General features: G+C 41.2%; 1 non-coding gene across 1 annotated transcript; it reads right to left on the reverse strand.

Moving 5' to 3' along the window:
• Positions 1–7,907: 7,907 nt before the first annotated feature.
• LOC141640554 (small nucleolar RNA R71) lies at positions 7,908–8,014 on the reverse strand. Its single transcript, XR_012543049.1, has one exon. It is a non-coding gene; the product is annotated as a small nucleolar RNA R71 (small nucleolar RNA).
• Between the last annotated feature and the right edge of the window lie 1,667 nt (positions 8,015–9,681).

The raw sequence follows: 9,681 nt of genomic DNA on the forward strand, positions 1-9,681 counted from the left end.
CTCAATCTCTTGGGGTGTTACAAACTCCCCCACTTAAAGAACACAACGTCCTCGTTGTCCCTTAAAAGCTGACCGTAGCCAAGCCCACAATCCTCCCCGCTATTTGGGTGACCCACGTACACCTTACCACATGCTCACCACATGGTCGCAGGGTTGCTCTGATACCATTATGTAACAACCCGACCCGCCACCATCGTAACACAACCCCAATAAGATGGGTGTGCACCTTTGGGCCTGTATTATCCCCTCTTAACCCCAAAAGCACAAGGCCTTGTTACTAAGTGGTGGGGGAGTGGATGTAACAATTGGGAATTTAAGGAAAGATAGCAAACATGATATAATATGATGAGTACGAAAGAGTATTTATGGATAGAGGAACTGTAACACCCCCTTCTTACCCGGCCAAGGTAATCGGGAGGTGTCACCATCTCGGTTTATCGACGCAGTAAATCGGAACTACAATTAAGTAACACTTTATATAATCACATGTTTAGTGAATTACATAAAGAATAAATAAAATAAAAAATGTGAATTATACACTATACAACTCGACTAAAGTCTATGTCATCTACCATGTAATTATGCAACTTGACTCCAAGTGTTTGTAGCTCGTCCCGCCTCCCGTTAGATACCAAAACCAAACCTCTACTCAAACGTTTCCCCATATGAATGGAAATATCATATGATTCATCACAGGCCACCCCAGTTAAAGATGGCGACAGTTACACACAATCAACACACGTTAGTTTCAATAATACAATTACTCAAGACATGACACATGTATATGAATATGCAACACATCAATAAAGTGCACAAGACACAACTCTTCATCCACCACAATTCCACAACCACCTAACTGGTACCAGGAACACGTCCACGGTACCAACAACCCAGTGACAGCACCTCTCACCAAATAGCCGAACAACAGCCCATGAAATAGGTACTCAAAACACGTCGGTGGTACCTGTAACACCCCCATACACCAAGGTGCCTTACCAAGGACCACCCCAGTGTATAAAGGTGCTACCATCTCGGTTGCCCGAGGTAAGTATATCAAATAAACAATAAGAGAACATTTATTAAATAACTTTATACTTTACCTCATAATCAACGTGAGAAAGATACAACAGATACAACTGGGAGAACTACTAGACATGAGTGACAGCGATATCTATTTCAGTAGCGTGATGACTCAATTCCCTTCCATTGCCCGCAAGCATCAAGACTACTTGTACCTGCTAAACCAACTGTTCACCATCCTCGAATGGATCACCATAGTTTTGAAAACACAACACGGGGTCAGTTCACTGAATAATAAAGATAAGCAATACACTAAAGTCAATGACAACAATTCCACAATCATCCTCCGATTCCCATCATATCCCAATACTGACTACACACTTAAGTGCGTAGTCCTAACGGATTACTGCCGCGACAAATAATACACACCGCCAGTGGGGGACCGCAGCCTTGCCTACCTAAGCCCCGCTCATCGCAACGAGCAATAACCCATGTTCATTAATATACACATACCCTCTTGTAGCGGGATCCACAAGGGGCGAATCAAGGGCGTGAAGCCACTCCCGCAAGTAACTCCACTCAGCCGAGGACGCACCTCACAATCATAGTCTATCCACCATAACTCCAATACTCCATAATACAATCAACAACAATATTTATCATATCAACTAAATCACAATCATCAATCTTAAATCAATTATGCAATCAACTGAGTAGGGAAACCCTACCTTTTCGCTATTCCATGAAAGTGCATTCAACAACTAGCCAAAGACAAGACTCGAGAAATATCTACAAGGAGTAATCACATCCTATTACTAGACTATTCAAGACCTATTGAAAGATGACGACGAAACATAAACTTACCTTGAGACGCGGACCGATGTCGGCAACGGCGACAACCCGACTCGATGACTTCAAGCATGAACAATCCCCCTTCTTAGGGTAGTGTCAAGGCCAAGTGAAAGAGTAGGGTGATGGAAGATAAATGGGGGAGAGAGAGAGAGAGAGAGAGAGAGAGAGAGAGAGAAAGAGAGAGATTAGGGTTAGAGAGAGAAAAGAACCGTCGGAAATGAAATGAGGTTTACGATCTCGCGTTTTATAATAACGTGTTAACAGACGTGATACTCGGTCGAGTATAGACATACTTGGCCGAGTAAGCCCTACTCGCTCGAGTATTCACACTACTCGGCCGAGTGACCTTCACTAGGTCGAGCAACCAGTAACGTAGGTCTCCTAACCTCTCCCATTTTCCTTGCTATGGGTCTCCTTTGGTCAAACAGTCAATCAACGGGTCCTTAAACAGGGCGGGTATTACAGTACCGAGCTCGGACGTTAACCGGACCCCTGCCAGGCGTCATAACACCACACGAGACCTTCCATGCTCAAGTCATTAACGTGCACGACCCTCTTGGAGTGGGAAGCTCTAAGAGGGAACTAAGCGTAAGCAGTCTTCCATCGTCATACGTCTCCTCAATAACCATGTATCACCACCGCCACTCCACCAACAACCTCCAACCTCCACACAATCATATGTACACAACATACACACAATATGTCAAGTATAACACTTTCACATGAATAACTCTTACCATATGTGCCTCTTTCTCATGTAATACATGTCATTTACTCATGTATAAAATAAAGACAACACTACCTCAAGATGACATCAACATCTTATAATGCAGCTCTAATGATATCATGAAACCAACATTAACAATCCATTATCATGCCACCATGAAATCTCAACACTACTATGAGGCTAACAACAATTACCCACAATAATCATGTTATAATGCAACAACAACATAATAATGACACATAGAAACAATCATACTATTGAAACCGAGTAGGGAAACCCTACCTTTTAGCAATCCCCCAATTAGCACAAGAAAGCACACTAATCTTTCTCTAAGAAAAACAAAGAGTAAAAGAATGGTAGAGATAGAGAGAGAAAAAGAAAGGAAAACCTAGCTTTCAGCGAAACACAAAAAATCACGAAAAAACATGACAGCCGCCAAATCTTCATCGTTGCAATCAAAAAATTCAAACAAAAATCAAAACAATGGTAATAAATTTGCTCTTCTTTCTACTACCAATTCTGAAGAATTTCCTGCTCTTACTCGTGTTATTGGACCGTCAAGCCAAGATAATCGTAAAGAGAAGAGTATGGGGACAATTGTGGGCATTCCTCCTCTAAATTTAGAAATTTTAGTTGAAGATGTTGCTGAAGAAGAGGAGGAGGAAGCTGAAGTGGAAGAGGATACTGTTAATGACACTGTTGTGCAGACTGTTACCCAGGAGGAACCAGTGAAGATGCTGCAATTCACAGAGGCAGAGGTTAAAGTGGAAATGGATTATTGGCGTAATTCTGTCTATTGCTTCATCCTTGGTGCTAACCCTCCATGGGAGATTGTGGACGGTTTCATAAGGCGTCTTTGGGCTAATCACCAGGTAGATAAGTTATCCTTTTTACCAAATGGTGTTTTCCTTGTACGTTTTAAGAACCGTGCTGCTAGAGAGGCAGTTCTCAGGCAGGGTCATTTCCTCTTTGATAATAAACCCTTATAGTAAAACCATGGTCTGCATTGATGTTGAACTAGTTAAACATGATGAAAAACTGTTCGGTATGGGTTAAACTCCATAATTTGCCATTGAAGTTTTGGGGGAAAGGGATTTTCGTATCTCGGACTGATTGGTAAATATATTAAGTGTGACCGCCACCGAGGATAAAACCAGATTGGGGTATGCTAGAGTAATGATTGAAGTTGGTTTTGGTGACAATATCCCTGAAAAGGTTCAGTTTTTGGATGAGCATGGTAGTCTAATGAGTATTGAGGTTGAATTTGAGTGGAAGCCATTAGTGTGTAATGGATGCAAAGGAGTGGGGCATGCTGAAAATGAGTCCAGGAAAAGTAAGAAAGGTCCTACTAAGGCAGTACCACCACCTAAGAAGAGCACCACTCAAGTTTGGAGGCCAAAGAATGTAGCCAAGCTAGTCACTCAACAGAGTAAAGGAAAAGAACCAATGGATGACAATGGAGATCAGACTAAACAACCTATTGAAATCCAATTACAAACTGCCGTTGTGTGGCATAGATCAGGCAAGTACTCAATGGGATATACTCCTGCTAGACCAATCATGAGATTGACTAGGCAAGAGGTTACAGATGGAGCCTATACTGTGCATAAATTTGATCAAGTAACATTTATGGAAGCCTTGAATAATTCCTCTACACCCAAGGAAGGGATTGGGATAAGTGGTAGCGTTCCTCACCAAATGGTGGGGAATGTATAACATTGGCTTCTGGAATGTTAGGGGTCTTAACAAACCTACCAAGCAAAGATATGTCAAATGGTTTATGCATAGTAACCAGGTTGGTTTGTTTGGACTCCTTGAGACTAAGGTGAAAGCCTTGTCTCAGAATAGTTTAAAAAGTATACTTATGGATGGTTGGAGCTTAACAACAAACAATAGCTGTCATAAGGGGGGAGAGTGTGGGTCCTGTGGAATCCTGCTATTTTTTGTAACACTACGGATTTTGTTAAGTTGTATACTCGACCGAGTAGAGCCTACTCGGCCGAGTAGTGTTAATTGTGGAGTCTGTTTTGGTTCTGCCGAGTATGGAGAATACTCGACCGAGTAGATGATACTCGGCCGAGTATAGCTTTACTCGACCGAGTATCCGGTCTGGCGAATGTTATTTTATCGGTTTGATTAGGGAATGTTAGGGTTATTTTATATTCGACGTCAGTTTCTAAAAACATCACTTCCAACCCTAATCATTCTACGATCTCTCCCTGATCACTCTCTAATCATCCTCTAATCTCGTTGTGTGTGCAAATCGTCGTGATCCTTGCGTGTAGTCTCTTATTCTACTGTTGGTAAGTTTCATTCCCTTGTCATTTGTATTCTTTTTTGGGGTTCTTGTATATATGGAATTGGGGAAAATGGGATTGTGCAATGTGTAATTGTATTATGTGATTATTGTTGTAGGTGACGATGTGATATTTGTTATGCATTTGTATGGTTGATTGCAGCATAGCGGATTGCGAAAAGGTAGGGTTTCTCCTACTCAGTACTGTTAATTGATTGAGATTGCATATGTTCATAATTGTTGTTATCTGCTGATCATCGGAGGATGGGTGTTGTGGAGACTGTGATGGTATGGTTGTGTTGTGGCGGTTGTGGTGTTGCGACAGCTGTGATGCTGTGTGTGTGTTATTGTGGTGGAGTCACTTGCGGGAGTGGCTTCACACCCTAGTTCGCCCTCCGTGGAACCCGTCACGGGAGGGGATGTGCACATTAAGGGACAGGGATAGTTAGTCGCTCGTTGATGAGCTGGACTAGGTGGGGATGGGCTGCGGTCACCCACTGGCGGCGAGAATTACCTGTTGCGATGGGTAATCTGGCAGGGCTACTGATGTGACCATAATTGGCGCATATTTAGCCCCCGAATTACCATTGTTTCCATGCTTTTTAGTGCCTATTTGGGTCATTTCTTATCTTTAGTTCTTTGTTTTGCATATTCTTTGAGATTTTGATCCCTTGGTAGGAAAGGAGTAAGAATCTTGCATTTTCGTGGCAAAACAAGGCTAAATTGATCATATTCAATGACCAAGCATCAAGGAGAGACAAGACTAGAAGGCCTTTGTACATAGCATAGTAGAAGAGCAATGTTGAGAAAAGGATCCTTGAGTCCCCAAGGAAATCCCCAAGGAATTCATGAAGAAAAGGGAAGAAAAGAAGAAGAAAAGATGCTGACAAACAATCCGAACGGATTGTACACAATCCGTTCGTCCTTCCAAGCCCAATCCGAGCGTCCCTCAAAGGAATCCGCTCGGATTCCCCCTCGCCAATCCGAGCGTCTTGCCCAAGGATCCGCTCGGATTCTCCAGCCCAGATCCGGCCGTCCCGACTCCCATCCGCACGGATTTGATGACAAAGACGTTTTCATTCTTCAAGCCACGATAAGAGAAGCCCTTCTCTCGGAGAATACCGGAGTCTCCTTGCTCAACTTAAAAGTGTAATTACTAGTTTAGCCCTTAGTTAACCCTAATGCATCCTCCCTAATTTTCACTATAAATACCCCATTAGTCTAATTAGAGGAGCATGTTCTTCTTATCAATAATTAGTGTAGTTAATATCAATCAAATCTCTCTTCAATATTGTAATCAAATATTAATCAAGTTTTAATCCAAGTTTTAGTTCTTTAATCTCTCTCTTGTTCTTCCTTTATTTTGGGTAATTGAAGATTATTTGGGTTATTATTGGGAGATTGACAACCTCTCAATCTAGGATTCAAGTACTTCTATTATTCTTGCTTTATTATTGGAATCATTAGTAGGTATAATCTCTTAATCCCTTTTTAATTATTGCTAATTACTTTCATTTATTCATCATGTTTCATTATGTTAGTATGATTGACAACCTTTCTAGCATGATCAATATGATAATGAGTGAGTAGTCTCTTAGCTAGGGTTTAATGGGTGATTAGGGGAAACCAACATGGGGAATGATTCATGCTTAAATTAATATGCTTTCATATCTTATTTGCTTGCTTGTTTTGATCTTAATACATGCACATGTTATATTTGATGAAATGCTAAGCCTATGAATCCTTGCATTTACTATCATCTTCTATCCCTTCAACTTGACTTGTAAGACATAACCCAACTCGAGTCTTGTTAGACCATGCATGTGTTGAGTAGGAAAGATTAAGTCGACTTGTAGGTGTTGTAAAATCTAATCGATTCGGCTCCGGGACCCAAACTTTCCTAGGATTGTAAGATATAACCCAACTCAATCCATCACAACAATAATTGCTTGCTTATAATTTGAGAACATGTTTGTATGATCATATCCCATGAATCCCCTATGAACCCATGACACCCTAGTGCATTTAATCAATTGTTTACACCCCTTATTTTATTCATCTTGCTAGTTTATTTTCATTGCTATTTTAGTTTAGTAACCTTCTACATCAACCCAATTTGTGACACCCCTTAGACACTACTAGTTACAATAGAATTCTCATTTCAATACCCGTCCCTTGGGATCCGACCTTTACTTGCCTCTTTACTAATTGTGGAGTTGTTTGTGAAGTATAAATTGTGTTTTGTATCGACCATTGACCAACGACCACATATGCTTAATTTGTGAAACGAAATGGACTCGATCAAAAAATGGCGCGCGTTAAGGGACGGTGTTTAATTGATTTAAGATTTCTTTTATTGTTTTTAGTTGTGTCTTTTTCACCTTGGGAAGTAAAACTCCTCAAGGTTTGTTCTAATTGTTTTCGAGTTGTTTGATATTTTGCATGTCTAGAAGGTTACAAAGAGATTTGTTACCTTTTGACCGTGAAATCGAAAGAACCTTGACGAATAATAGGAGACTTGTTAGGAGGAATTTGGGAGGTGTTGGTGAAGTTGTTCAACCCACTAGTGAGTTTGTCAATCCTTTCGCAATAGAAGGAGAAGAAAACCCATTAAACAATACCACACAAAATCCACCTACAATGCCTAAATTCTCGTCACACTCTATACCCACCGAGGAGGATTTACCAAATGGTACTCCTACCCCACAACATCTTACCGGAAACTTTATTGCCAAGTCCGCCTTCATCCAACTAGTTGAGAGGAGCCAATTCGGGGGAATGCCTAGTGAGGACCCTCATTCTCATATGGAAACCTTTTGCGATTATTGTGAAGCTATCTCTCAAACGGGCGTGACTCAAGACCAAATAAGATGGGTCTTATTTCCTTTTTCGTTAATCGGCACCGCAAAGCAATGGTTGAAGGGCCTTGATAAGGCCACCCTTGGAATAGATTCTTGGAAGAAGCTAGCTCTAGCCTTCTACAAAAAATTCTACCCACCGGAAAAGACCAATATGCTAAGAGCTCAAATTACGGGTTTTAAGCAAAGGGATGAAGAATCTTTGTATGAAGCTTGGGAGCGGTTCAAAGGAATTTGTCGCTCATGTCCTCACCATGGACTTAGCGAATGGTTTTTAGTGCAACAATTTTGGAATGGTTTATATGAAGATTCTAGGAACATTCTCAATATGGGATCAAATGGAATGTTCACCGAAGTTGATGACAATCAAACATGGAACAAGATTGAGGAAATGGCGGTCCATAATTCACAATATAGTAGACCTCGCAAGGCTACTAGAGGAGGAAAGTATGAAGTGGACACCGTTACTCAATTGGGTGCTCAACTTAGTGCTCACATTGACACAATCAACTTGAAGTTTGAACAAGCTATGGCTAGACTTGAGGAAAACTCAAAATCATCAAAGCATCATGTCAATGCCATGACGGCATCCTCATCAATCCCAAGCGGGATATGTGAGAATTGTGGAACCTTGGGTCATGACTCAAGTGAATGTAGGGGAACAACCGAACAAGTTAATGCTTTCCAAGCTTACAAAAGTGGTACCCCTTATTCAAACTTTTACAATGAAAACACCAAGTTCCATCCAAATCTCTCATACAAAAGCCAAAATGTTCAAAACCCTCAAACAACATACACTCCACCACCCATGAGAAATCAAAATCAAAGACCCTTTGACAATCAAAACCAAGGCTACCAAAATCAAAATCCATACAATCACCAAAATGACCAAGGTTTTGATGTCCAAAAAGCGGTCCTCCAAATGCAAAAGAATCAACAAGAATTTTTCACTCAAATGCAAAAAGATAGCCAAGCAAAAGACACCACCATCAACAACATTCTAGCTCACACCAAGATGTTGGAAACACAATTGACCCAACTAGCATCTTCAAGCTCACAAAGACAAAAGGGGCAATTACCACCTCAAAGTAATCCCCCTAGACATGAAACGGTTAGTGCCATTCACTTGAGAAGTGGTACAAGATATGAAGCATCGAAGAAGCAAGTTGAGGAAGAAGTTGTGAAAGCTAGTGAGAATGAAGTTGTGGTGCAAAGTCCCAAAGAAGGGGAATCATCAAAAGAAGAAAGTTCAAGGAAAAATGAAGACAAAGCCAAAGAGAAGGAGCCCATTGTGATTAGACTTCCTTTTCCAAGTCGTCAAGCCAAGCCTAAATTTGATGATCAACTTGGAAAGTTCATGGAGATTGTGAAGAACTTAGAAGTCTCAATTCCTTTCACGGAATTAATCAATCACGTTCTGGCCTATGCAAAGTACATGAAAGATATCGTCACAAAGAAGAAGTCGATCCGGAAACTTGAGACTATCGCCTTCACTAAGGTGAGTAGTGCAATACTTCAAGGGAGTTCACCTCCAAAGTTAAAGGATCCGGGAAGCTTCTCAATACCGTGTACCATTGGCGACACAACGATCAACAAAGCCTTATGTGATCTAGGGGCTAGTGTGAGTGTCATGCCGTACTCGGTGAGTAAAAGGTTGGGAATGGGAGAGCTTAAATGCACCAATATCACTCTTCAAATGGCCGATAGATCGACGAAGACACCATTAGGGATATGGGAAGATGTCCCCGTGCGAATTGGGAAGTTTTTCATCCCGGTGGACTTTGTCATTGTTGATATGGAGGAAGATTCCAACATTCCAATCATCTTAGGAAGACCTTTCCTACACACCGCGGGTGCGGTGATTGATGTGAAACATGGAGAGCTCACTCTAGAAGTGGGAGATGAAAGCATAACTTTTAATCTTGACA

This window comes from Silene latifolia, unplaced genomic scaffold (genome assembly GCF_048544455.1).
Source record: "Silene latifolia isolate original U9 population unplaced genomic scaffold, ASM4854445v1 scaffold_88, whole genome shotgun sequence".
NCBI lineage: Eukaryota > Viridiplantae > Streptophyta > Magnoliopsida > Caryophyllales > Caryophyllaceae > Silene > Silene latifolia.